The sequence below is a fragment of the Acomys minous genome (genome assembly GCF_964271855.1).
Source record: "Acomys minous genome assembly, chromosome: 13".
In the NCBI taxonomy this organism is placed as follows: Eukaryota; Metazoa; Chordata; class Mammalia; order Rodentia; family Muridae; genus Acomys; species Acomys minous.
The window spans coordinates 2,279,829-2,303,798 of record NC_140495.1 but is presented as its reverse complement, the minus strand read 5'-3'; the positions used below and the strand labels follow the sequence as shown (position 1 = coordinate 2,303,798).

At 49.1% G+C, this 23,970-nt stretch overlaps 1 protein-coding gene and 1 long non-coding RNA gene across 2 annotated transcripts in view; both read left to right on the top strand.

The window, feature by feature from the left end:
• Window positions 1-21,667, top strand: part of LOC311580358 — a 42,818-nt gene extending 21,151 nt beyond the window's left edge. The window contains exons 3-4 of the long non-coding RNA XR_014773439.1: window positions 20,694-20,812; window positions 21,122-21,667. This is a non-coding gene — a long non-coding RNA (uncharacterized lncRNA). The remainder of the gene's footprint in view (window positions 1-20,693; window positions 20,813-21,121) is intronic.
• Window positions 1-23,970, top strand: part of GASK1A (golgi associated kinase 1A) — a 401,830-nt gene that overhangs the window by 147,437 nt on the left and 230,423 nt on the right. The gene's annotated exons all lie outside the window — the stretch shown is intronic.

Genomic DNA, 23,970 nt, shown 5'->3' with positions numbered 1-23,970 from the left:
AGAGGAAGATTCCAGCTCCCTCCAAAAGCCAAGCACAAGAGAAGAGCAGTTCTCATTACCAAATGGCTAGTACTCACAGATGGACGTTAGGAGGGGTGTGTGTGTGTGTGTGTGTGCATATGTGTGTGTGGTGTGTGCGTGTGTGTGGTGTGTACATGTATGTGTGTCTGTGTGTGTGGTGTGTACATATGTGTGGTGTGTGCATGTGTGGGTCTGTGTAAGTGGTGTGTGCATGTGTGTGTGTATCTGTCTGTGCATGTTTATGTCTGTGTGTATGGTGTGTGCATGTGTGGGTTTGTGTGTGTGGTGTGTGCATGTGTGTGTGGGTCTGTGTGTGCATGGTGCTTGTGTGTGTGTTGTAATTTTCAAATTGTTTGAAAGCATATGTGAAAAAATGACAATATTTGCTAAGCGGAACACAGAAGAGAGAGAAACACTTACTTCTTGGTAGGTGTGAGGGGTGTTTCCCTCTAGGTGCTCCTGCCTTTTGCTCAGGGTCACGTGCTTAGCAGCCCGTGAAGTCCCCAATGTCGTTCTTCCTCATGGGACTCTCTATCCCTTATGTCTGTCCTTCCACTCCCCAAACCGTTGCAAAGAACCTGGCTCGCCACGCCCCATTCTGCTCCATCAGCCAAAGGGCTTGCCTCGGCTGGCAGTCACAGCCGACAGATTAATTTACGGTGAAGTGTGAATGTTGAGCTTGTGCCTAGATGTCCCGCTCTTGCATCCTCCTAAGGCTTTGAGAGTCCCGTGCTTGTCCTACCACCTCAGATAATAACCCGGTTTCTCGGTGCCTCACCTGCGTTCCCGTCACCCGGCACACAGCTCCTCTGCCAGCATCGTAGGCTTTGAACAGCTCACCTGACCTCATGGAAAGGGCTCACTTCCCCTCCACCAAGGGCACCCCGAGTCCACGGCCTGATAAGCTGCCTTTCCCTCAGCGTGGTTGGTTCTGTTCACGCCCAGAGTTCCCTCACATAGGCAATTTGAAGCTGAGTCTAGCGAGCTCTGTATCGCTTCCTTCCCTCTGTCCTCACTCAGCCCTTGGTTCTGTGGAACCTGGTCTAGGACACAGAAACAGACTTCTAAAAGCGTCAAGGGAACAGAGTCAACGAGCTGACAGTGAGGTGATCAGAGCCTCACCTTGAGGAGGCTTGTGAGGTTAGTGTCCACTGTCAACAGCAGGCTGTAGAATCACCCAGGCTAAGCGTTCATTCATGGGTCTCTCCTACCTGTTTGTGGACATGATGTAAGCAACTGCCTCAAACTCCTGCAGCCTTGAGTCTCCACAGCTGCGGACTAAACAGTTGAGCTGTGAGCCAAAATAGCCACTCCCCACCCCCCACCCCCCACCCCCCACCCCCTGCCCCGAAGTTACTTTCATTTTATCACAACAAGAAAAGAAACCAAGAGTGAGATGGAACTGGGGACAGACACTGGCTCTTCGCTGTGAACTTCTTTGTTTTTGTTTTTATCGTCCACTTGCATCACTATAATTAAAATACCTTAAATCTTAAAATAATCCCCACCTCCAAAGTGACACAGTGGCCCTGTCTCGAATGGACGTCTGGGTTTCACTCTTGCAAAGTTGGGATTTTCCTACATGCTAAGAGCAACCTAATCCCAAATCCAAATATAAGGGGATAGAACGAGGCTCCAGTTATTTGTGACTAAACAATAAGACGCTGAGATGAAGCAGCCACTGCTGTAGCACAGGAGAAGCTTCCAGCTCAGTGATAAGGATGGAGGACCTGCAGAGCATGCCCCTGCAGCGAGCCGAAACCTGCAAGCCCTGCCCCCAGGAGGGACACAGAAGGACAGCATCTGGGTCTCTAAGTGGATGATGCAGCTCTGTTTAGGAGGAAGGCCAGATCCCCTGAGCCATGGGGCGGGAACCTGAAGCAATTTTAGAGACAGCGAGAGTTGAACTTCCTGACTCTGCAAGGCCTCCCTGAGGCTACTACCTCAGCTAGCGGTGGCTTGGGGGCTCAGCGTCTCTGTAGAACCACTGAGTTGGAGGTGGGAGAGGAAGGGCCCAGGGGGCCAGCAGGGCTCCTGAAAGAGCCCTCTGTCAACAGCTGTAGTAGGTAAAGACTGAACGAGTCCTTCCTACACTGGTTGGAAAGAAGCAGCAGAGCTAGAAGCTGTTATGGTAGTTAAAAGAATCTTGTCATGCAGGAGACACTGCAGGGGCCGGGACAGTGGGGACGACAAATGCGGAAACAACGTGAGGCTTTGCCATGAAGATAAAGAGGCCCCAGAGCAGCGCTGCAGTCTCTCAGCGCCTCACTAACCCTTGACCCATCACAGGGACACTCACAGTTAGACACAGTCTTAAAAGCAGAAGGGCCCGGGGGTCTTCAGAGACAGCAACTTGGAAAGTGCTTGCAATGCAAGTGTGAGAACATGACTTCAAGTCCCCAGAACCCACGAAAGAAGCCAGGCATGGTGGCTCGCACTTGTAACCCCAATGCTGAGTAGCCAGTGACAGGAACAGATGCTGATCTCTCAACCCCAGTGCCAGAGTTTGCTGGTAATTATCCTTGGGATAGACTCAGGCTTGGGTGGCAATTGCCCCCCTGGGATGTGCGCCAATAAGTTAAAGACACTCTCACACAGACACATGCTAACAACTGGCGCTGGTGGTGAGGACCCAGGGGTGAGCCCAGCTCCCTGCAGTAGGAGGTATGTGGGAGAGCCTGCTGCAAGTGCGCTTGGTTCTCTGCTGGGAAAGCCTGCAGGTGTGCATCACCAGCTGTGTGCCTGCATGCCATGCTTCGACACCATGCATCACAGACATCCCTCAAAGAGATGTTTCCTATGGAAGGTGGCTGGAAGCTTGTGAGGCAATCACACAGGATAAGGAGAGTCACCGTGAAAGGAACCTCACCGTGGCTGAGTCCATTGATATGTAGGTAGTAGGACCTCCTTATTTGGGGGAGCTCTTGTTCTCTCCTTCAGAGGGTTGCCATCACTAGAGTAGTCACAGCACCAACACAACATTCAGTGTGTAACTGGGGGTCCCCGGGGCTTAGGCCCATAATGCATGCACGTCTTCAAGCCAGAAGCTGGGTTTGAACACACATAGCCGTAAATGCACGGGTAACTGGCTTCCCCTGTGCGCCTTAGCGTCTTTTCTGTACAGACAGCAACAGGGCCAGGTCCTTGAGTTTCTGTGGAGATAAACGGATTCTTCCGGCCACTTTACAAGGCTTGGGAGTTCGGGGTCCAGGAAACAAGTGTGTTGCTGGGAGGCCTGTTTGTGGTTGACGTCTAACCCTGAGCCCTTAACTAGGACCCTCATCTGACTCAGCCAGGAGCACACAGTGATGTTCTCACAGCCCACTGAGGTCCCTGTGGGGATGCCCACACCCTCAGAACAAGGCAGCTTGGATAGAAGTTCTTGTCAGGTGCTCCCTCTGAGCCGATAGCACACGGGCATGTTGTCCTTAATTGTTCCCTCAACAGGATGCACCAACTTTCCCATTCCACATCTGCAGCTGCAGTGGTGGCAGCTGGGGAAAGCAACAGTTGTTCAAACAAACTTGCCAGTGTTGAAATGATCTTCAGGCCTTCATGATCCTCCCAACTTCTAGCAACTGGGCTCAGTGAAACATCTGACTTATTGCCCACACAGGAAACTTGAGGCTTCTCCACCTGTGTGCTACTAACAAGGCTGGTGTTGGGTGGGCCTGTGTGATTTCTAGAAAATTAGGGGAGGCCTTTTGTCTTGAGAATTTACTTTGGGTCTACATCACAAACTCTTCTCCTGGAGATGAAGTGAGACCATTGTCACTGGGTGGGTGCGTAGATGCTCTAGTTCATGAGCCATTGTGAGTCTCTGTCTTCTAAGATGGTGCAGGAGGGTGGGCAGGAGGGTGGGCAGGAAGATGGGCAGGAGGGTGGGCAGGAGCGTGGGCAGGAGGGTGGGCAGGAGGATGGGCAGGAGGGTGGGCAGGAGGGTGGGCAGGAGGGTGGGCAGGAGGGTGGACAGGAAGGTAGGCAGGAGGGTGGGCAGGAGGGTGGGCAGGAGGGTGGGCAGGAGGGTGGACAGGAGAGTGGGCAGGAGGATGGGCAGGAGGGTGGGCAGGAGGGTGGGCAGGAGGGTGGACAGGAGGGTGGACAGGAGGGTGGGCAGGAGGGTGGGCAGGAGGATGGGCAGGAGGGTGGGCAGGAGGGTGGGCAGGAGGGTGGGCAGGAGGGTGGGCAGGAGGGTGGGCCGGAGGATGCCATAGCCAAAGTGAAACATTGTTCTGCTCAGCTTTGCATATTCCAGGCAAAAAGACAATCGGTTGCAGTGTCAGCCAACTGGGCAGGCTGTGTCAAGTGTCTTCTTCTGTTTGTGCCTGGGAGTGATGGTACCTGTGTAGAGGCCAGGGCTTAATGTCAGGTGTCTTCCTCTAGCTCTGTCAGCTCTTTAAATAATAATAATAATTTGAGGAAAGGACTCACTGGTTTGTGTAGAATGGTTAGCCAGCCAGTCCCAGCAGCCCCTGTTACCACGTCCCCAGTGCTGAGACCACTGTCGCCTACTAACAGTGCTGGCAGTCCAAACTCAGCTCCTCAAGGCCAGAGCCATCTCCACAGCCCTGGGTCATAGCCTCCTAGCCGTTCCCTTCCAGCCACTACAGTGTGATCCAAACTTGGGATGGTACCCCACAGCCTGTGCTCCTCCCTCAGCCCCCTCCTCAGATGCTGTCACTACAGCTGCTTTTGCTGCTACGCCAGCCGCTCCTCATTGGCCCCGTGTAACTCCTTCCCACATGTGGTTATTGAGCCCTTGAGATATAGGTAGCGTGAGGTACCTGCATTTTAATTAATTTAAATCCAGCTGTTACCTATAACTCATGGCTCCCAGATCAGACAGGGAGTTTAGCAGGAAGCCTGATGGTTAGGCTCATCCACCCCTCCCCAGCCCAGCTGCAACTCCACGTGGGGATTGCAGCGCTAAGAAGCGGCTTACGCCTGTTGTGCCTATCACACGTTTACATCTGTTTGCTCTCTCTGCCCGGAATGCTCTCTCATCTTGCCTAAACTCGCCCACAAGCTTTCTGCTAGCCAAACTTCTAGGCGTAAATCCCACCCCCTCCCCGCACTCCTCCCCAGCTTGTCCACTGTTACTCACAGCCCCGCCCTCTCAGGCACAGAGTACTGGGGAGTTTCTCAGGAGCATCAGCGCTGGGCAGGGAGAGCTTGCTCAGTCTGCAATGTGCTCACTGTACAAGCATGAGGGCATGAGTTCAGATCCCCAGCACCCAGCATGCAACCATGTGCTTGTAGTCCTGGCAACAGGAGGCAGAGGGGCAGAGGAACCCTGGGACCACCAGGCAGTCAGTCCCCCTGGGCCAGCTCCAGGATCAGTGAGAGGCCCTGTCTCAAAAAATAAGATGGCCAATGCCTAAGGAAGCTGCCTGGCATTGATCCATGGTCTACACACACACACACACACACACACACACACACACACACACACACAGAGGGAACAGCAAAATCAACTCCTGGCGGGAACAAGGGCTCTGCATCTTCCTCACCTCTGGGGTCTCTTAAGACTAGGTAGGTTTAAAGGCCGAGTGGTGGTGGCGCACGCCATTAATCCCAGCACTCAGGAGGCAGAAGCAGGTGGATCACTGTGAGTTCAAGGCCAGCCTGGTCTACAAAGTGAGTCCAGGACAGCCAAGGCTACGCAGAGAAACCCTGTCTCGAAAAACCAAAACAAAAACAAAAACAAAAACAAAAAAAGACTAGGTAGGTTTGGATCCCAGCAGGCTGTCCTAAGGACAGAATCGATAAAATGCAAGTGGTGGGCATATGTATATGTGACGGTCTTGCATGCAACTTCCTATGTGTGTTCTAACCTAGCCACTTTGGGGGAGGGGGTCTCCTTTCGTGTGTCCTTGAGGATCTGGAGGAACAGAATGAGTAAAGACCCTTCTCTCGACCCTAGCCACCCTTCCAGAGACTGATGGGAACTTACAGGGCGTGACGGGGCCAGGACGTGCCCATCATGGCCAGTCCGTTTCTGTTGTCTCACCTGCAGCTCCAGGAGTGGTTCCCAGCCTGCCACTGAATACAGAGCCCTAATACCCTTCAGAGCTGGCCTCTGGTAGTTGACCAAGTGGCCCCCTTCAGCTTCGCTTCCGTGGCGCCCAATGTACAATGCTGGGTTTGCAGCTAGACAGCAGGAGAATCACGTGACACCACAGAGTCACTATATTGTCAGTGTGGCCGACAACATCAGTGGCTGAGGCCAAGCCAGAGGGTGGCAACTCATTTACTCCAGCCAGAGTGACCAGAAAAGCCAGGTGGCCGCATCCTGGGACCTCAGTTGACTGGGGAGGGAGGGCAGGTTTCCTGGAAGAACCCAAGGGATGTTGGAGAGGGACATGGAGATATGGCGGCCTTTGGGGACCTATTGCAACCATTACTGGTGGGGTTTATAGTCTCTTAGGCAAATATCCCTTAACTACACAATGACTCAAGGACTCCCTTCATCAGTTCAACCAAGGGCCTCTGGGGAAAGGATCTCGTCAGCATACTTTTTCCGCTCTCGACCTTGATTGGGGTGCGTCTTCTTCCGGGATTGCATGTTTTGCCTCGTCTGAACAGGATTTGTCTGTGGTTGTTGGGGCTCAGCTTAGATTTCACTTCCATAGGGCAACTTTCCTTAATACCCAGCTCCAGTCTCCTGGACCATGGGACCTCACCTTTAGCACTTACCGGAGCCGTGACCGGTGGTTACTGACATTGTGTCTGGGAGAGGTGAGGTGAAATGGAGCCCGGAGCCCGTTCCCAAGCACCTTGCATGGGACATTGGTGGAAACTGGCAAAATCTGAACAGGTTCTGTGGTTTTCTTAACAGCTTTCTGCCACTGCTAGTTGCTTAGTTTTGACAAATGTTCTCCAGTTACGTAAGAGGTTGCCAGCAGGGGAATCAGGTGAGAGAAGATAAGAGTGACGCTGTGCCTGAGACTTCCATGCAGACCTAAAATCACTACATCTAGGGGAACATTTAAGAAAAGACTTCGCCTAGTTTCTTCTAAGGTGCCACAGAAATCTACGTTCCTGGGTAGGGTAATAATTAGTGCCTTTAACGATCTTCTTATTCCTTCGATGTTTTCTATTACTGCACACGTTTCTTTTCAGACAAGGAAAAAATAAGTGTTTTATTAAAAAATAATTAAATAACGTGATTTAGGAATTGTACATATGAACAGTTTTGTCTTTAATTGAGGGAACATTTAAAGTCAACTTGTAAGAGGCAAATGTAATAGCCTGTAATTTGTTACCTCAGAACTAGGCCTGCCGTCTTGCGTGCAGCTTCTCAAACTCAGGTGCGATTCTCTGATGCTGTAAATCAGAGCCGGCTGGTCAAACATTAATGCAGGTACCTGCTTGTGTGTGTGTAGCAGGTGTGATTAAAACAGATTGCGTGGTGACAGTGTCCAGAAGAGAAGTGCCCCCGCTCCACAGTGGCCAGGGTGGAGAGGTGCTTCTGACATGCCACCTTCCAGACCTCACACCACGGCCACCAGGAAGAACACAGCATGGGGCTGTGTACCGGGTTATTCCACACTGACAGAAACCTCCTTGGGGTAGGGAGAGAGAGTCCTGAGACGCAGGCAGCTACAGAAACAAAGAGGGCTCAGAAAGCTCAAAATGTCCCAAGACTCACAGAGCCCCTTCCGGAAGTACTACAAGTGGTAAGCGCTGCTGTGGAAGATAACGCTCCACCGTGGCGCGGCCTGCAAGTTGGGCAGGGAGTCCCTGGCATGTAGCTTCTGTGAGTCATCACCCATGTCGGGATGTGGGATCTTTTAGTAACGCACCCACTTTTTTTTTTTTTAAATAAGTAACCTTGGTGAATTCATTGGCTCACCAAGCTGGGCTTGGGTGGGATTGTTCCATTGGTCAGTTTTTGGTCCCCTACATGTGATCTGCCCAGGAAAGCAACACAATACAAGGTCTGACAGAGGATGGGGAGGGTCTCTGTGCTCCTGCCCCGCCCCGGAGCTAATCCACAGGAGCTGTCTGCGGGAGGCTGAAGGGACCAGCCCAGGGGCAGCCGCTTAGCTTGAGGTCACTCTATGTGAGTTTGGGTGACAACAGAGAGTGGATTCATCTCCTGCAAAGCACAGCAGAGAAAGAGGGGACCTTTTCAGTCACTGCTCTGTCCTGCCCCGCCCCCTCAATCAGTCTCACCCTCACCACAGCCCTTACCTCTCCCTACAGAGGAATCCTCCCTCTACCGCTGTGTGAGCTGCTCAGAACCCTGTTAAGTGGGAGCTTGCTTCCTATACCAGCTTGGGAAATGTACCGTTTTACACAAGAAACGTGATGCTGGGTGGGGCCTGTGAGTGTGGCTGAGTAGTCTCTGCTTTACAGCGACCCGAGGCTTCCTGTGATTTGGAACTAGACTTCCGTCCATCCTCAGAGAGAAACCAGAACAACTTTCTCCTGACTTGGGAGCGCGAGGACTCTGCCTCCGGGAAGCTTTAACCTTGGAGAGACCCAGCCCTAGGCCACAGGCTGCTCACCGGACCCTTGGGCTTGGACCATGGCTTTAGGTCCAAACTCCACCCTGTGCACACCCACACGTCTTTTCCCAGCAGGAGTGCTGGGATCCTTCTCCCCAGAAAGCCACTGTCAGTTGCTAGTGGGCCAGGCACCAGGTTCTGAGTGTCCGGTATTGACTCTGCCCCCTCGGCTTTCACCCTTTGGATTTCTCACTACCCCTTTTATCAGACCACAGCTCCCTCATCCGCCCTCCAACATGGCTGTCCCTGCTCTTCTAAGCCTCTCCTTACCGGCGACTTGCTGTTCCTTTGAAATCTTCCTTCCAGTCAAGTTTCACAGACTCTGAGGACCACCAGGGGCAGCTTATTAGAGATACAGAATCATGGGCCCCACCCAGGACCCCATCCCAGGAGAAACATACGTCAACAGGACTTCTGACTAGTGTGTACGTGTCCCACACTGGAAAGTGAAACTGTTAAAATGAAGCATCCTAACACCTAGACCTTGTGCTGCCAGCGGTATATGATCCAGCTGCTCAGAGCACGGGGTCCTGGGCTCCGTTTGCAAACTGAAACATAAGACGCCAGGAAGACGTGGGAACCGGCACTGGCAGACAGTCCGACGTGATTGCTTTAACTTTCACCCACAGGGGCTGCAGAGGCAGCTCGGGGTTAAGAACACCCCCTGCTCTTGCAAAGGATCTGCGGTTGGTTCCTAGAAGCCATTTTGGGCAGCTAGCAACTGTCTATAACCTCAGCGCCAAGGGCTCTAGTACCTCTTTTTGACCTCTGCAGGCACTTACACACACACAGTGCACTTACAGGCACGCAGTACACTTATACACATGCACAGAAACACACATCTACAAAAATGAAGATAACTCTTAACCTCATGGACAAGTATTAAATGTTACAAGGAAGGAAATTATATAAAGATTAATAAATCATTTTGATTATACATTTTATTATATCGATCATCAATTATTAAACATTGCCATATTGGGTATTTTATATGGTGAAATATGTATCTCCTGCACTTTGACATTCCCAAGATAGCTGACCTCCCTTTGTCCTCCGGCCCCATTGCTGGTCTGTTCCAGGAGCACTGCTGCTTAATTTACACAGACTCATACATCTGAAGAGATCATATGCGAATTCATGATGACTTTGTACTGGGTATTTGTATTTGTTTTTATACAAATGGCACAATGGTATTATTATAAAGTTTTCTTAGTCAAAAGTATGCTCTGAGTAACCCTCTATGACAAGCAACAGCAAGCCTGCCATATTATTTTCCACTGTCTGGGGCTCCCTTGGAAGGACGGGCACTGTGGAACCCATCAGCCAGAGTTCAGTTTTGAATTGCCCTGTGTATTGGACATGGTATTGGATGTGGTGCAAAATCAAGGGGCGGGGCCTAATGGCAGGTCTCTGGTCATCAAGAAAGTCCCCTTGAAAAGAACTGTGGAACCCTGGCCTGGCCTCTTCCTCTCTCCCACATCCTTGTTGAGAGGTGAGCGTGGGCTTAGATTTTTTTCCCCGAAATCCTACTTTATTTAGGCTTCTCAAAAGCCTCTAACTTCCTTCCAACCCACTGACCAGAGGTAGAAGAGAACAAAGGCGAGAGTGAAAGGATGTGGACCTTTTTAGTCGTAGTTTCTTGGACCAATTCCACTCTGCATGGCTAGGACACCAGCAGTGCAGTCTAGTAGCAAACACCAAACAACAGCAACAGGAATCTGCAGTGGCAGCAAGATCCAGCAGCAACAGCGGGCTCTGCCAGACAGAGAGGAGTCAGCGGAAGCCACCAGAATCAGCCAGAGTTCCTCGAGAAGTTCTCTGGAACGTTTTTCTCTGTGAAGTGAAGACCAGCGAAGACCACTGAAGCATGGCACAGCGTAGCCATGCAAAAGCGACATCTCGCTGTCTATAGAGTTCTATTTATATTCTTTCTTAAACATCACATGTGGTGGCGCACGCCTTTAATCCCAGCACTCGGGAGGCAGGGGCAGGCAGATCTCTGAGTTCGAGGCCAGCCTGGTCTACAAAAGTTAGTCCAGGACAGCCAAGGCTACATAGAGAAACCCTGTCTTGAAAAACCAAAACCAAAACTAAAACAAAACAAAACATCACACACCCTGCAATGTGTCTGTTTTCAGCAAAGCATCACATGCCCTCTCACAAGACAGCTTCTAGAAAAACATCACCTGACACAACTTGAGTTTTAAAAGAGGGTGTCCTTTGCCAGGTACTTCCTGCTGCAAATGTACTGCCTCCCCTCTGGTCCAACAGCAATGGGGTCAAGCAGCCATGGCCTGGAAACTCCAAGGCAAGATCAATCTTTAAAAGTTGGTCATCTCGGGTGTTTGCTGTGGCGATGGAACACCGACTAACACCATGGGGTTTAGGTATTTACAAGTTTCCATGACTGCACGGGTAACACTTTAGTGAACGCGCTCAAACACTCTGCCTCACACCAGGGGGTGTGGGCTTCTTTAGGGTTAAGATTGTGACAGGCTTCGTGGAGCTGCTGGTTATTGAGGGTGAGTGTTGCGTGAAGCAGCATAGCCCTCAGATCTCCATGACTTCTGGTCTTGGAGTTGGACATTCTGTTCTGGCATTAGAGCTTCTGCTGTGCTGCAAGCGTGTTTAGACTTCTCCGCGGGACCAGGGAAGCTTGCGGTGGCCTTCCTTATGCTCCACAGGACCAGGGAAGCTCGTGGTGGCCTTCCTTATGCTCCACAGGACCAGGGAAGCTCGCGGTGGCCTTCCTTATGCTCCACAGGACCAGGGAAGCTCGCAGTGGCCTTCCTTATGCTCCACAGGACCAGGGAAGCTCGCAGTGGCCTTCCTTATGCTCCACAGGACCAGGGAAGCTCGCGGTGGCCTTCCTTGGACCTCGTCTACCCTTCAGTTTGCAACCCTCTGGTATGTTAGCACCCTCTGAACTGAGGCCAGACAGCAATGAAACAGACGCTAAGCCTGTCACAGTCAGTGTCTGATGCCCGCCTCCGTGGTTCTTGGAATCCCGAGACCCTACTGGAGTAAAACTGCTTGAAACCTGGTTGGAGGAGCTGGAGAGATGACTCAGTGGCTGCAAACAGAGACTGCCCTCAGAGATGGCTGGAGTTCTGTTCCCAGCACCCATGTCAGGCAGCTTCGGGGGGTTCTATGCCTGTGACCTCTGTCGGTATTCACAGTCACATGTGTGCATACTCCCACATAGAAATACATATGTACACGTAATTAAAACAATCAAAAGAAATCTTTAAAAGATTCTGAATTTTGTTTACAGTAGTAGAGGACAAATCTAGCCACTTTCCCAAGCTAAGGCACGCACCCTGACACTGAGCTACATTTACCCAAGCTTTGGACTTTTTCATACAGAGTCTCATCATGTAGCCTAGGCTACCCCAAACTCACAGTTTTCCTGCCTCGAATTCTGAGTGCTGAGATAGCAGACATGGGCTACTGTTCCTGGCTTTAAAGGCTGTTTTGGAACTCCACATATTTATAGTGGACTCCTCGGGACTTAGCGTGTAGAAAAGCTTGGTAGGATTTGCACTGTGGCAGTCCTGGAATACAGCTAAAACACATTTCAGGAGCATTATCTGGAGGCTTGTAAAGGGGTAAAGAGCTCCTGCAGCCACAATACCAATTTCTGGAATGCCATCATAAGTGCTACTGAAACCAAGTAAGGCACAAGCAAGCCATTGCTGCTGTCATGGCCTCATGGGTGACAACGTGTTGCGGCCAGTCTCTGTCATGGAACAAAAGGACACTGACCCGATGTACATTATCCAGAGAGAGTTTCTTCCTGATTCTCTGGGGGTTTTGTGCTAAGTGCTGAATTTTAAATCAGTCCTGCTCCTAGGCTCCTCACAGACACACATTTTTTTTCCTTTGACACTTTTTACACAGAGAAAAATGTGTGACTTTCCATGATGAGCAAACAGCCAAAGGTGTTTGCAAAAGGCTTGTCATTTTTTTTTCTGGTGGCAAGACACTCCAATCCAAAATAATTAGCAGGTAGCGCTTTAAAATATTGGCTGACCTATATAAACTGCTTCGTATGTCCTCTGTCAGCAAGGGGACGCTATCTGGGAATGCGGTGGCTACAGGACAAGCTCGTGGTGTGGGAGACTGGAAAGGGACTTGGGGACCGCTCTCTTACATCCACACCCCACTTTGGCTCCTCCTACGAAACCTATAGCTCTGTGAACAGTAATTGCCTCTGTCTGGACCTTAATTTCAATGTCATTTTTAGTTTTATGCATTTATGCCATTGAATCATATGTCTTCATGTTTTCCTACCTTCTAGAAACTCTCAGAGGAACTTGGGATAGGAGTTCAGCTGTGTTCCATGAGTAACTGGGAGTCACATGCCACGGCAGTTTGCTTCTCTCCAACCTTGGTTTCCTTCCCCAAAATCTAAAGGACATAGCACCATTCTCTCATGTCTGTCTGTGTCTGTGACACTGGTCTGTCAAGTTCACAAGTATTTATGGAACTCTGGACTCTGGTTTTTTGTTTGTTTGTTTGTTTTTGTTTTTTCTTTTTTTGGTTTTTTGAGACAAGGTTTCTCTGCGTAGCCTTGGCTGTCCTGGACTCACTTTGTAGAGCAGGCTGGCCTTGAACTCACAGTGATCCTCCTGCCTCAGTGTGAGGTGCAGTGGTGATAAGATACCTGAGGGGCCTGCCTGTCAGGGTCACTTCAGACTCTCACTTTGAAGGGCTTTGGTATCACCTAGGGAGCCCCCCCCCCCCCCCGGCACGTCTGTGAGGGAATTTCCAAGAAGTTTAACTGAAGAGAGACAGCGTACCCTGAACGCTGATGGCACCATCCTGTGGGCTGAGGAGAAAGGGGGAAGTGCCGAGCAGCAGCGGTCATCACTTGCAGCTTCCTGACTGCACACGCTAGTGAGCAGCCATCTCTCTCACATTCCTGCCGCATGGCTTCTCTGTATGCTGGGCTGTCCCCTCAAACCACGGTCCTTCCTTAAGTTGTTTTGGTCAGGTATTTGTCAGAGCAACAAGGCAAGTAAAGACGCACCGCCCTCGTAAAGTCCGTCTCCTGCTGCATAAGCAAGTCTTGCAGAGCCAAAATGCTGAGGCATCACCAATGGCAGCACCTATGCCTGCTTATGGGGCCATGCCCCTCTTTATCTCTAACATAAAAGCCTCTAAGTGTCTGTGCTATGCTTTGGCACTTACTACAACTTGGTACCAAGTGGACTGTAATCTAGCAGATGCATGAGAGTGCTTAGCATTAGGGAGTAGCCAGCTCGGACCCTTGAACGTGGCAACCAGTTCCCAAGTCCCAGGGTTTTGCCAATGGCCTTGTAGCTGGCACAGGTACTGTACATGCTAATAAAACGACAGCGGCAGTGGGATAGGCATTGCCCCTCCAAAACTAACAAGGAGAGACTGTTGAAAGCTGTGGAAAAGGTGCTCTTCAGGCCTGGGTGTGTAAACATGCGGAGACAGTAATTCCACATTTGTAGTCTACCGAGTCCCCTTCCTTCCTTCCTTCCTTAGTTTACACCAGGAACAGCAACCGTGGAAAGCTCTGGACTGGGACATTTGCTTGATGTCATTTGGTGTGGGCTCAGACAGAGTTCACTGCTCGTAAAAGAAAAGCTCTGTTCCCATCACTTTAGGCTTGACCTCGGTCTCTCCCTTTTCTTGGGTCTAAGCCCCAACCCCCAACCCCCGAGCATTCTCTTACCTCGGGTAACTGAGAGCGACTACTGAGGTTGTCCTCAATAGCTCTGGCCTCCACCCTTTGCAGCACCAGGTGCAGCTGACGATTAGGATCAGAGTTGGGTCGCTCTCTGGTGAGTCAGGTTCCCCTGTGCCCTAAGGTGGGAAGTGTTAGAAAAGGAAGGTTTGGCCTTTGCCTCCGGTTTTGTCCCTCTCACCTCTACCCTTCCCCTCAGCATTTCTGGATTTTTGTAAAAACAAAACAAAACAACGTATTGTTTATTTTTATTTATGTGTCTGTGTCTGTGTGTAGGAAGTGCTGCTGCCTTTGGAAGCCAGGGTTGTCAGCTCATCCTGGGGCTGACGTCACTGCAGTTGTGAGCCTCCTGCCGTTGGTGCCATGCTTAGGCCCTCTAAAAGAGAGGTGTGTGCTCTGAACTGCTGACTCACCCTTCAGACCTTTCCTGGGATTTAAGGCCAAGGGGGACTAACTGAAGACAACCAGCCCTTGGGTTGCTCATTCCAAAAAAGGCAGATTCTTGATAAAAGGAGGCTAAAGGGCTCAGGAGGGCCACATAACCCAGGCCATCTTTCCTGCCTGACCTTCCAATCACTTTCTGACTATTTCCGACTATTCCTGACTACTGTGCTGCGCCCACCCCACCCCCCACCCCTGCCCCCAGCATAGCTCCTTTAAGTTAACACTCTGGAACTTTGGACAAGGCTGCTTTCTTAACAGGCCTCATGGTCTAAGGTTGGCATCAGAACTGCTGAACTTTTGAACTTCACTCAGCTACTCATCCATCCCCTAAATTGTGTCTAACTTGCTGCCACCAAGTGCGAGGTACCAGGGCTCCAGACGTAACCATCTGGAGGTTCCCATCCTGGGGAGGAGTCAACAGGTTCCAGAGAAAGGGAAGGGCCCCCCCTTCCCCCTGCAACAGCGCTGTGCTGTGTTGTGACGGCAGAAGGCGCAAAGGAGGCCGCTAATCCAGGTGGGGAGTCAGAGCTGTGACCCTGGAGGCTAAGGCCTAGGCAAACTCAAAACCCAAGCCACCAAGATGAGAGACAGATGGGCAGCGCATCTGTCACTGTGGTCCTTCTCCTTTGATGGCTTCAGGTCCTTCCTGAAGGTGGATGACGACGTGGAGCACAGAGGGTGACTTCAGGCTACAGTTTGGCCTGAGTGGTCAACATGACTGTTTCTACTGGGGTTGGCGTGAGGGAAAAGGGTACACTCGAGGCTGGCGGAGGAGGAGGGATGGCCCCACAGGAAAGCGGCCTCCCTGGTCAGGTGTGATGGTCAGAAAGAGCAGGTAGGGGGCCAGGGATTTGGGGTTATAGACAATGCTTTGTTTCGCCAAGTTTTTGTTCAAGACCCAGAATTTCATCTTTGGGGGCCTCCACACTCCTTGCATGTAAAACACAGTGACTCAGGTTCTGTTTATCGCCCCCCGACCCCCACGTTCCAATAGGATCTCTTCTTGGATTTGACTCTTTCTAGCTGCTGTAATTTAAGTCGCTCTTCCATTTCCTGTAAACTGGATTTGGTTCTTGGTTAGGAAATGGCATCGAGATGCTGTGGACTTTGAGAACATCCCACTTTAAGAGATAGGAAAACAAACTAACAAACAACAACAACAGCACAGGTTCAGTTCTCAGCCTGGTCCATCTTTCTGGACAGTTCTGTTAACTTTACCTACCAGTTGGTAATGGTTAAATGACCAGTCCGTCACTTCAGGAGGTGTTGCCTTCTAATCTGTTGCTCTGAAGTTCTCCTATAAAGAACTTGTAGTGTGTGTGTGTGTGTGTGTGTGTGTGTGTGTGTGTGTGTGTGTGCAAGCATGTTCATATGTGTGTAGGTGTGGATACACATGCGTGTACATGGGCGTAGAGCCTAGAGGACACAATCTTATTGTTCCTCAGGTGCTATCCTATCTCTCTCTCTCTCTCTCTCTCTCTCTCTCTCTCTCTCTCTCTCTCTCTCTCATTGATCTGAAAAGTGTCAATTAAGATAGACTAGACGGGCCGTGAGCGCCAAGGTTCTGTCTCCATAGTGCTGGGGTTACAAGCACACACCACCACAGCCGGGTTCTGGGTATCAGCCTAGGTCTTTCTGCCTTCATGGTAAGCATGTTAATAACTGGAAATTTCCCTAGGCCTTTTCATTGAAAATCAGGGAAAACATTCTATTTTTCCCCTCTTTATCTATTTTTTTTTGTCAATTTGTAATGCATTGTAATAATTTTTTTTCTTTTCCGTGTGTGTGTGTGTGTGTGTGTGTGTGTGTGTGTGTTCAATCTGTTTCCTGCTTCCTTTTTGGCCAGCAGAATTTCCTTTACATCACTTCCATGTCCTCTTGATCTGGCTGTAGTCATCCTTTGCTTTTGGGAACAGCGAGCACCCGTGTCATCTTCCTGGGGCATGAGTGAGACCTGGAACACCCTCACCGTCCCTCCTTCCTGCTTCCCCATGACACACGGCGGGTGGCCCGTCTATGTCTATGTGTGCTGGTTAGAATAGCTTCCAGCTATAGGTCACCGCAATGGACAGAGCTTTCCGTCTAGGCGCAGAGTGGGAAGTGCGACGCAGGAAGCTGTTAGCGTTTTGTTCAGCAGCTCCGGGGATCCAGAGCCGGCATTGCTGTGGTTTTCCTAGCCTCTCTCCCGGCTCCAGGCAGCATGCCCACAGCCAGGCAGGAAGGACGAGGGAAGGCCGGGGGCCAGTGGCAGCTGTCCTTCTGTATGAGAAAAACAAAAGCTAGTCCCAAACCCACCGCCTTGGCCTGAAGATAGCTGGCCACAAAACAGGCTGGGAAAGCGAGCAATTAATTATTCTGGTACCACAGCCCAGAAAGGCAGAAGCGGTGATATTGAGGGCCACTGTTTCTGGGGGGCCGTTCAAGGGTCCTGAATCCACTTTCCTTGCTCTGCTTTTTATGGTTAATTTTACATATCTTAATGCTCCTGATCTTGAAGTAAGAAAGCTAAAAAGACTTGCTGGGCTTTGGGAGGTGGCTCAGTAAGTACAGCCCTTGACTCCTGAGTGTGCCTATGAGTTCACTCCCTAGCACCCATGTAAAAACGCTAGATGTGGCGATGCGTCTTATAACCACAGCGGTAGGGAGGTAGAGACCGGCAGATTATTGGGGCTTCTTGGCCAGACAGCCTAGACCACGTAGCGTGTTTTGGGCTGGTAAGGGATCCTGTCTAAGTCAAATGGAACCTAAACAATGACAGGCAAGCTTGTCCTCTGGCTTCAGCATGCACATACACTTGCATGCACTCGTGCACACATGTGTGCACTGGCACGCACATACACATAGTCATGAACTAAAAATGAGTAAAGCTGTATTTGCAAAGCTGCCATTAGGACATGAGTGTAGCAGTTTCGACATTTGTGCCCACATGGCTCAGCTCGGTCCTGCTCACTTGCCAGATGCCAACTCCAGCCTCAGGGTCTGCACTCCCAGGCACCCTGTCGCCTCCTGTCTGTATGAGGTGGGAAAGACCAGTCTCCCCAGTGGCTCCTCAGGGCGATGAAATAACTGGCGGCCACGGACTCGGCAAGCCCTGCTCAACCATCACAGTCAGCCTTCATTTCTCTCTGAAGAAGCTTAAGCCACTCTGGTCTCTGTCTCTGTCTCTGTCTCGTCTCTGTCTCTGTCTCTCCATATATATATTCAGTCTGCAAGTGAAAGAAGACCACAGAGGAGCCCTGAGTGGTTTCTTCCATATAACATTGAATAAGAGGAAACACATATAAAATCTGTGCTGTGAAACATCGGGTAGCTGCCTGGGGGGGAAGGGCCTTCACAGCTTCCTAGATGCTTATCTGGTCATGTGACATACATGGCCAGTGAGATGTAACCAAAAGATTTTGGTGGGACTTAAAAAACTATCTCCTTGAGGCAGACAAGCTTTGAGGCTACATCCTTCAGTCCTGTCAGATGACGTAGGGCTTCACCACATCAAGGCTTTTTTCATAAGCTCATAGGGAAAACTCTCCCCAAGCTGTGTGTTCACTATGTCAGGTAGCACTTACCGAGCGCCCACTCCCAGAGACTGTGCGTGTGCTGACTAGATGCTGTAGTGCGCCATGTTCTGAGCCAGGCCCAGGAACGTCCGAGTGTGATGGGTGACCGTGAGCTGGAAAGCCCAGACCTTGGCTAACAGGGAGGGTGTAAAGAGCCACTGGGCAGATATTGCACACGCTACAAATTAAAATCTCAAAGCATGGGGCTTCTGACTTTTACAGAGAATCTCAAACCTAATTTTATTTTCCACATTAACTCTGCCAGGGGGTAGGGCTTCTAATTTTGACAGAGTAAAACCATATTTGCCTTTAAGAAAAAAAAAAATCACCTCTTTTTTTCTCTTCTTCTCCCAATCCTGTTTTGTTTTTGTTTTAAAACGGGGCCTCATGTAGCCCAGGGCGGCATCGAGATCGCTGTGTAGCCAAGGACAACCTTAGAGTTGTTGATCCTTGTATATATTAATTATTCTGTATATATTGATCAAATGCAGGAAATTAATATGGCAGCCGTTTTCTTTAACCAGCTAGCTCCCCAATTATTGATACAGAGAGACCTGTGATTTATTGCTAAGCTGTAGGAACTATGCTGGGCAGATTCTGAGCTGTTTTAGTCCTTTTACCCTGAAACCCACAAAAGGCCAATCACTTGCCAGTCTGATGACTCCTGGGCAGCTTCTCCTCTGTTACTCTGTCCTAGTCCATCCTGGTCAGCTGCTGAGCTCCGTCCTCCATCCTCCTCCTCTTCTCTCTCTTCTCCATCTCTGCCCTCCCTCTTTCCTGCTTCACCTTCGGCCCCGTCTTCTCCTGGTCCCCAGACCCTGAGCCAGGGGACTTAAACGCCACTCACCTCTCTTGTGACCCCAGTCACAGGCTTTAGCATCTTTAGTAACAAATCAGGGATAACTGGGGAACATTCCTTACATCACATGGGTGCAGGAGATGATGGTTCAACGTACACAACAATGCCTGTGGCAGGGCAGTAACCAGATCTCAGGGCCCTGAAATCAGCATCTGAGACCACAGTGCTGGAGACCCTCCTCCAGCAAATCTTCCTGACAGTGCCTTCCAAGTGTCCAGACTACAGGTGTATACCACCATGTCTACCTATTATATTATATTATATATTTTATAATATATTTTATATTACATATTTATTTTATAATATATAATATATAAATTTTAATAATAAAATAAAAAGTATAAATAAATATAAAATATATTTTATAATATATATTTATATAATATATTATATTAATTTTCTATTGCTGCACAATGAATTTCCACAAGCTCAGCAGGGTAAAAACACATATCTGATTCTTAGTATCTCACCATGATCACTGGGGTCTGAGGTGCCGGGAAAAAAAGTTTGCTTCCAAGCTCATTCAGGTTGTTAGAAAAAAAACTCAGTTCCTGACAGCTGCAGGGATGACGTCAATGTGTCCCAGGCTCTTGGACTGTAATCACATAGCTTCCCTCTGGTCCTGTCTATGTGGCTCTTGCGTTTTTAAAGAAGCGCTAAAGAAAACTCTTCTGGTGCAGAGGATTTCCCTGGTTTCTCCTTCCACCTACAAACCCTGCCCCCTTGGTGGATGAGGGGCTCATGATTATAGGAGACACAGCATATACTTTCTTGACATTATGTAACCATAAGAGTGACATCCCAGGTAAAACAGTTCCACTCATATTTTAAAAGGAAGGGGAATATCAATGTTAAGGCCCTAAAACAAACCCAGTATTATTCAGAAAATCAAAATCACCAAAGTATATGCTCTGAAAAGGCCAGACTAACAAAACCCCGGGGGCCAGAAATAACTGTGAAATCTCAAGTATTGGGAATTAAGCAACAGACTTTTAAATAAGCCATGGGCCCCATGGAAATCACACAGCAAAGAAGAAGTCCCTTGAGAGGACCAGAAACGGAGCCACAGCCCCTCAAAATGTAGGGGATGTGACTAAGTAAAATTTCAAGGTAAATGTAGCTTTTAATGACTAACTCAGAAAAGAAAGGGTTCTAAAGGAAAGAAAATTAAATGCCTAACAGATGATAGATGATAAAGATCAGAAAGGACGTGGATAAAAACGTAAAAAGGTCAAAACAGTAAAAGAAAAAATTGACTTCCTGGGGTGGGAAAAAACAAAATTTAAAAATCTTAGTGAGTGAGCGAGTGATGGTGCCAGTGGCTCAGCAGAGGGGAAGAGGTTTGGTAAGAGACGGCACTAAGAAGAATTATTCATCTTACGTGAAAGATGGCTGATATTTTTAGAAACAGACAAACTAAGCTAATTTTAGGAGGAACAGGATACATTTTTTTAAAAAATTGAATTACTAATTAGAAGTTTTTCTGTAAACAAAAGTCTGGGCCCTGGTGGTTTTACTGGTGAGTCCTGTCAATAATTTGAAGAAGAAATGATAACAGATGTTAACAAGTTCTTTTTTTTCAGAAAAAGAGGAAGAGATACAAGTTTGCTGATTCTGTGAGACCGAAGACATTGGAAGACAGCGCAACACTTCTTAAGAAGTATCAGCAAATTGAATCTAGCAACATCTAGAAAGCATCAAGGTGGGTTTATCCAAGGAGCACTGTAGTGGATGTAAACATCTTTTCGTTTTGGCCCCAAGTGTGGGATGTGAAACAGACTTGTGTAAGGGTGTGGGGTGTTTTTTCCGCCGAAAACAGACTTGTAAGAGGACAGGTGATGTTTGTCCACTAGAAGATGAACAGCCTCTGGTGGTGGCGTGGTCTTTACCAACTGATAAACATCCTCGTAGGGACTCTGAGAGAAGAGTCAAAACGAGTGGCTGGGCTTTTGGGTTTGGTATTGCTTCCCACTGTCTGACTGTTCATCACTCCGCCTCGTGACGCTCCTAGAGAGAAACACTCCAGAGAATGCTTCAGGGTCCCTGGTTCCAGGCACTGTACCAGTCACCTTTGCTGAATTGCTGGTTTGCTGTTTGACGGGTCTGCTGAAATCCTGATCACGAAGAGTGTGGAATCTCTCCAAGGAACTGAGTCTAAGAAGGTCTACTTACCTTATTTCCATTAACTTCTTTTCTCTCCTAAGGTAGGTGGGTTGGAAGGGAGGTATAGGCATTAAAGAATCCCAAGTAAAGCAGGTTTGAAAAAGTTCAAAGCCTTCAGAGCATAACATTTGAAAATTAATGCCACACACCATAAATTAGACAAAAACCACATGGCTGTGTGAATACATGGAGAAGAATCATTTAACTGAATCCAGTGTTCATTCATGATAAAACTCACAACAAACCATGAAATTTCTCAACCAGACAAGAGGCATCTGTAGAAAGAAACATCATATTTAACAGTGGCAAACTACACTTATGTGTAGATATGAGGGGGAAAGGCAAAGTATCCTCCCTTCTTCAAGTTCTATTTAATATTGTGCTGAAGTGATAGCCAGCCGGTTGAGCAAGCAAAAGAAATTAAAGACATCTGGGCCCCATGGAAAGAAAAAAAAAGTGTCTTTAAGTGGTATGTGTAGAGGGTATACAGTTCCAGAGAACTCCCGCATCAGGCCGGAAGGGGCAGCAGTGGGTACCCCCGGAGATGGCTGAGTTTTAAAGCCGCCACGTACGGGGTAAAAGAAGTTGCAAGGGTTGGAAGGGGGGGAAGGAGCAGGAAAGCAAAGGTGTGGAGGTGTAAAACAACGCACGCACGCGCACACAGACACACGCATGTGCACACACGATCACACATACATCGAGCACACAAAGACACAGACACACACAAGTGCTTGCACACAAGCACGAGGAAGGAAGTCTTTGAGGAACTCTTGAGGCCGTTCCTCAAATGAAGAAGTGTTTCTGTGAACTGGCTTGAAGCCAGGATTTACAAATGCATTAGCAAATTTAGAAGTGTGTTGATGTACAAAATGATTAGTTGAAAGTGTAAAAGAAAAATCAATCACAACTCAGAATATTCATTCATTTTAGGTGGATAATCAGTATCTGTTGTGTTATATATATATTTATTTTATTTTATTTTATTTTATTTTATTTTTTGGTAACTGGTGAAAACAATGCTGCCTGGATAAGGTGACCTTACTGAATGCGTGGCCTCCGAGGGTCAAGAGAAGACCAATGAATGATCCTTCACTAATTGCCTGGTTCTCACATCTTGATCTAACCCTTGGCACCTCCCTGGTTTCAGCTAACAAACAACTTCTTCAGGTAGTTGCCGCTCCGTTGTTTCTGAGATCCGACAGAGACTGTAACACAAGCCTGCAAGCTCCATCTTGTTGTATCATGTGTCTAATTAAAGCTTCTTGCCGGTCCATAGAAAAGACCCAACATTTAAGAAGCAGTGTGTATTACAGCAAGCCTTGGGGCAGGTTTGAGAAGGGGTGGGTGGGTGCTGTTCTTCATTAAACTAAGCAAATTTGATTAAAAGGCAAGTAAAGTAATGATACCTTAATTTGTATTTAAATATTTTGAAATATTGCTCAAGCATAATCATATCACGTTAACTAACACACTGAAGGTGTGGGACTAAAACTGGGTCACCTTCTTGCCAGCATCGCCCCAGCCTCCAGGGAAACCCCGGAGATGAGTAAAAGACTACCAAGTGGGCAGCACCGCATGCTCACCTCGGGCAGCTGCGTGGCTCACTTCAATGTGTTGATCTGTGGTACAGGGCAGCAACATAAACATCCCATTTTCAAGGGCTCAGGTACTGTAGCCGCTGTCCTGTGTTACAGATGTCCCTTTGAGGTACAAACTTGGCTATTGGACTTCCCTTGGGAGACCGTCAGAGTGATGCTTTTAGTCCTTTGTTGGCCATAGTGTCTCTGACTAGTGAGGGCAAAGGTTATGGGTTTTCAGCAAAAGAGCAAGGTTCTGCAAGTCCTAGTTAGGAGCGGTTGCTCAATGTGTGTCTAAGTTAGAATCTCCCTGGCAGGGCTTCTGGGGTGGCTCAGCAGGTGGGGGTGCCTGCTGGCAGGATTGCTGGTCAGAGTTGGATCCCAGGGACTCATACTGTAGAGCGACAGAGGGACAGAGCTATCTCTCCTACAAGTTGTCCTTGACTTCTACATGGGTGTTGACACACGCGCATACACACACACACACACACACACACACACACACACACACACACACACACACACGCCTGATGTGTACTGTTTCGGAGGCTGCCTGGACTGGCCAGTGTCTTCCGCTTTCTCTGCAGACAAGCCTGCATTCAGGTGCTAGGCTTTGCTCCTTTCTGTTTAAGTAGCAATAAAACCGACAGAATTTTTCAAATGGATTCCCTGAGAGAAGAAATAGTAAAGTGAAAAAAAAAAAGGTGTGTGCATGTATGTGTGCATATGTGTATACATATATGTGTATATGTGCGTGCATGTTTGTGTATATGTGCATGTATTGCATACGCATATTCCTTTTGCTGGCTCTCATTGCTTGAAGCTGGACAGGAGATGGGGGTGAACCTTCAGGGGTAAAGTGCCTGCGTCCCCTGCCCTCCGCCCCAAGAGGCGGTGCCTGCCCTCAGATAGCCTCTGAAAGCTGGAGCGCGAGCTGCTAAACCTTGCCGCTGTCCATCGTCCTGCTGCGCAATCCCTGCTCTCTAGGGCTCTGGCCGGGCCACCGCGTCCTCAAGCAGTCCCCGCGCTGGCCTGCAGGTGCGCCCAGCCAGCCCCGCCCCGCCAGAGGCCCCGCCCCCACACCAGACTCCACCCACCTCGTGCGTCACGGTGACGTAAG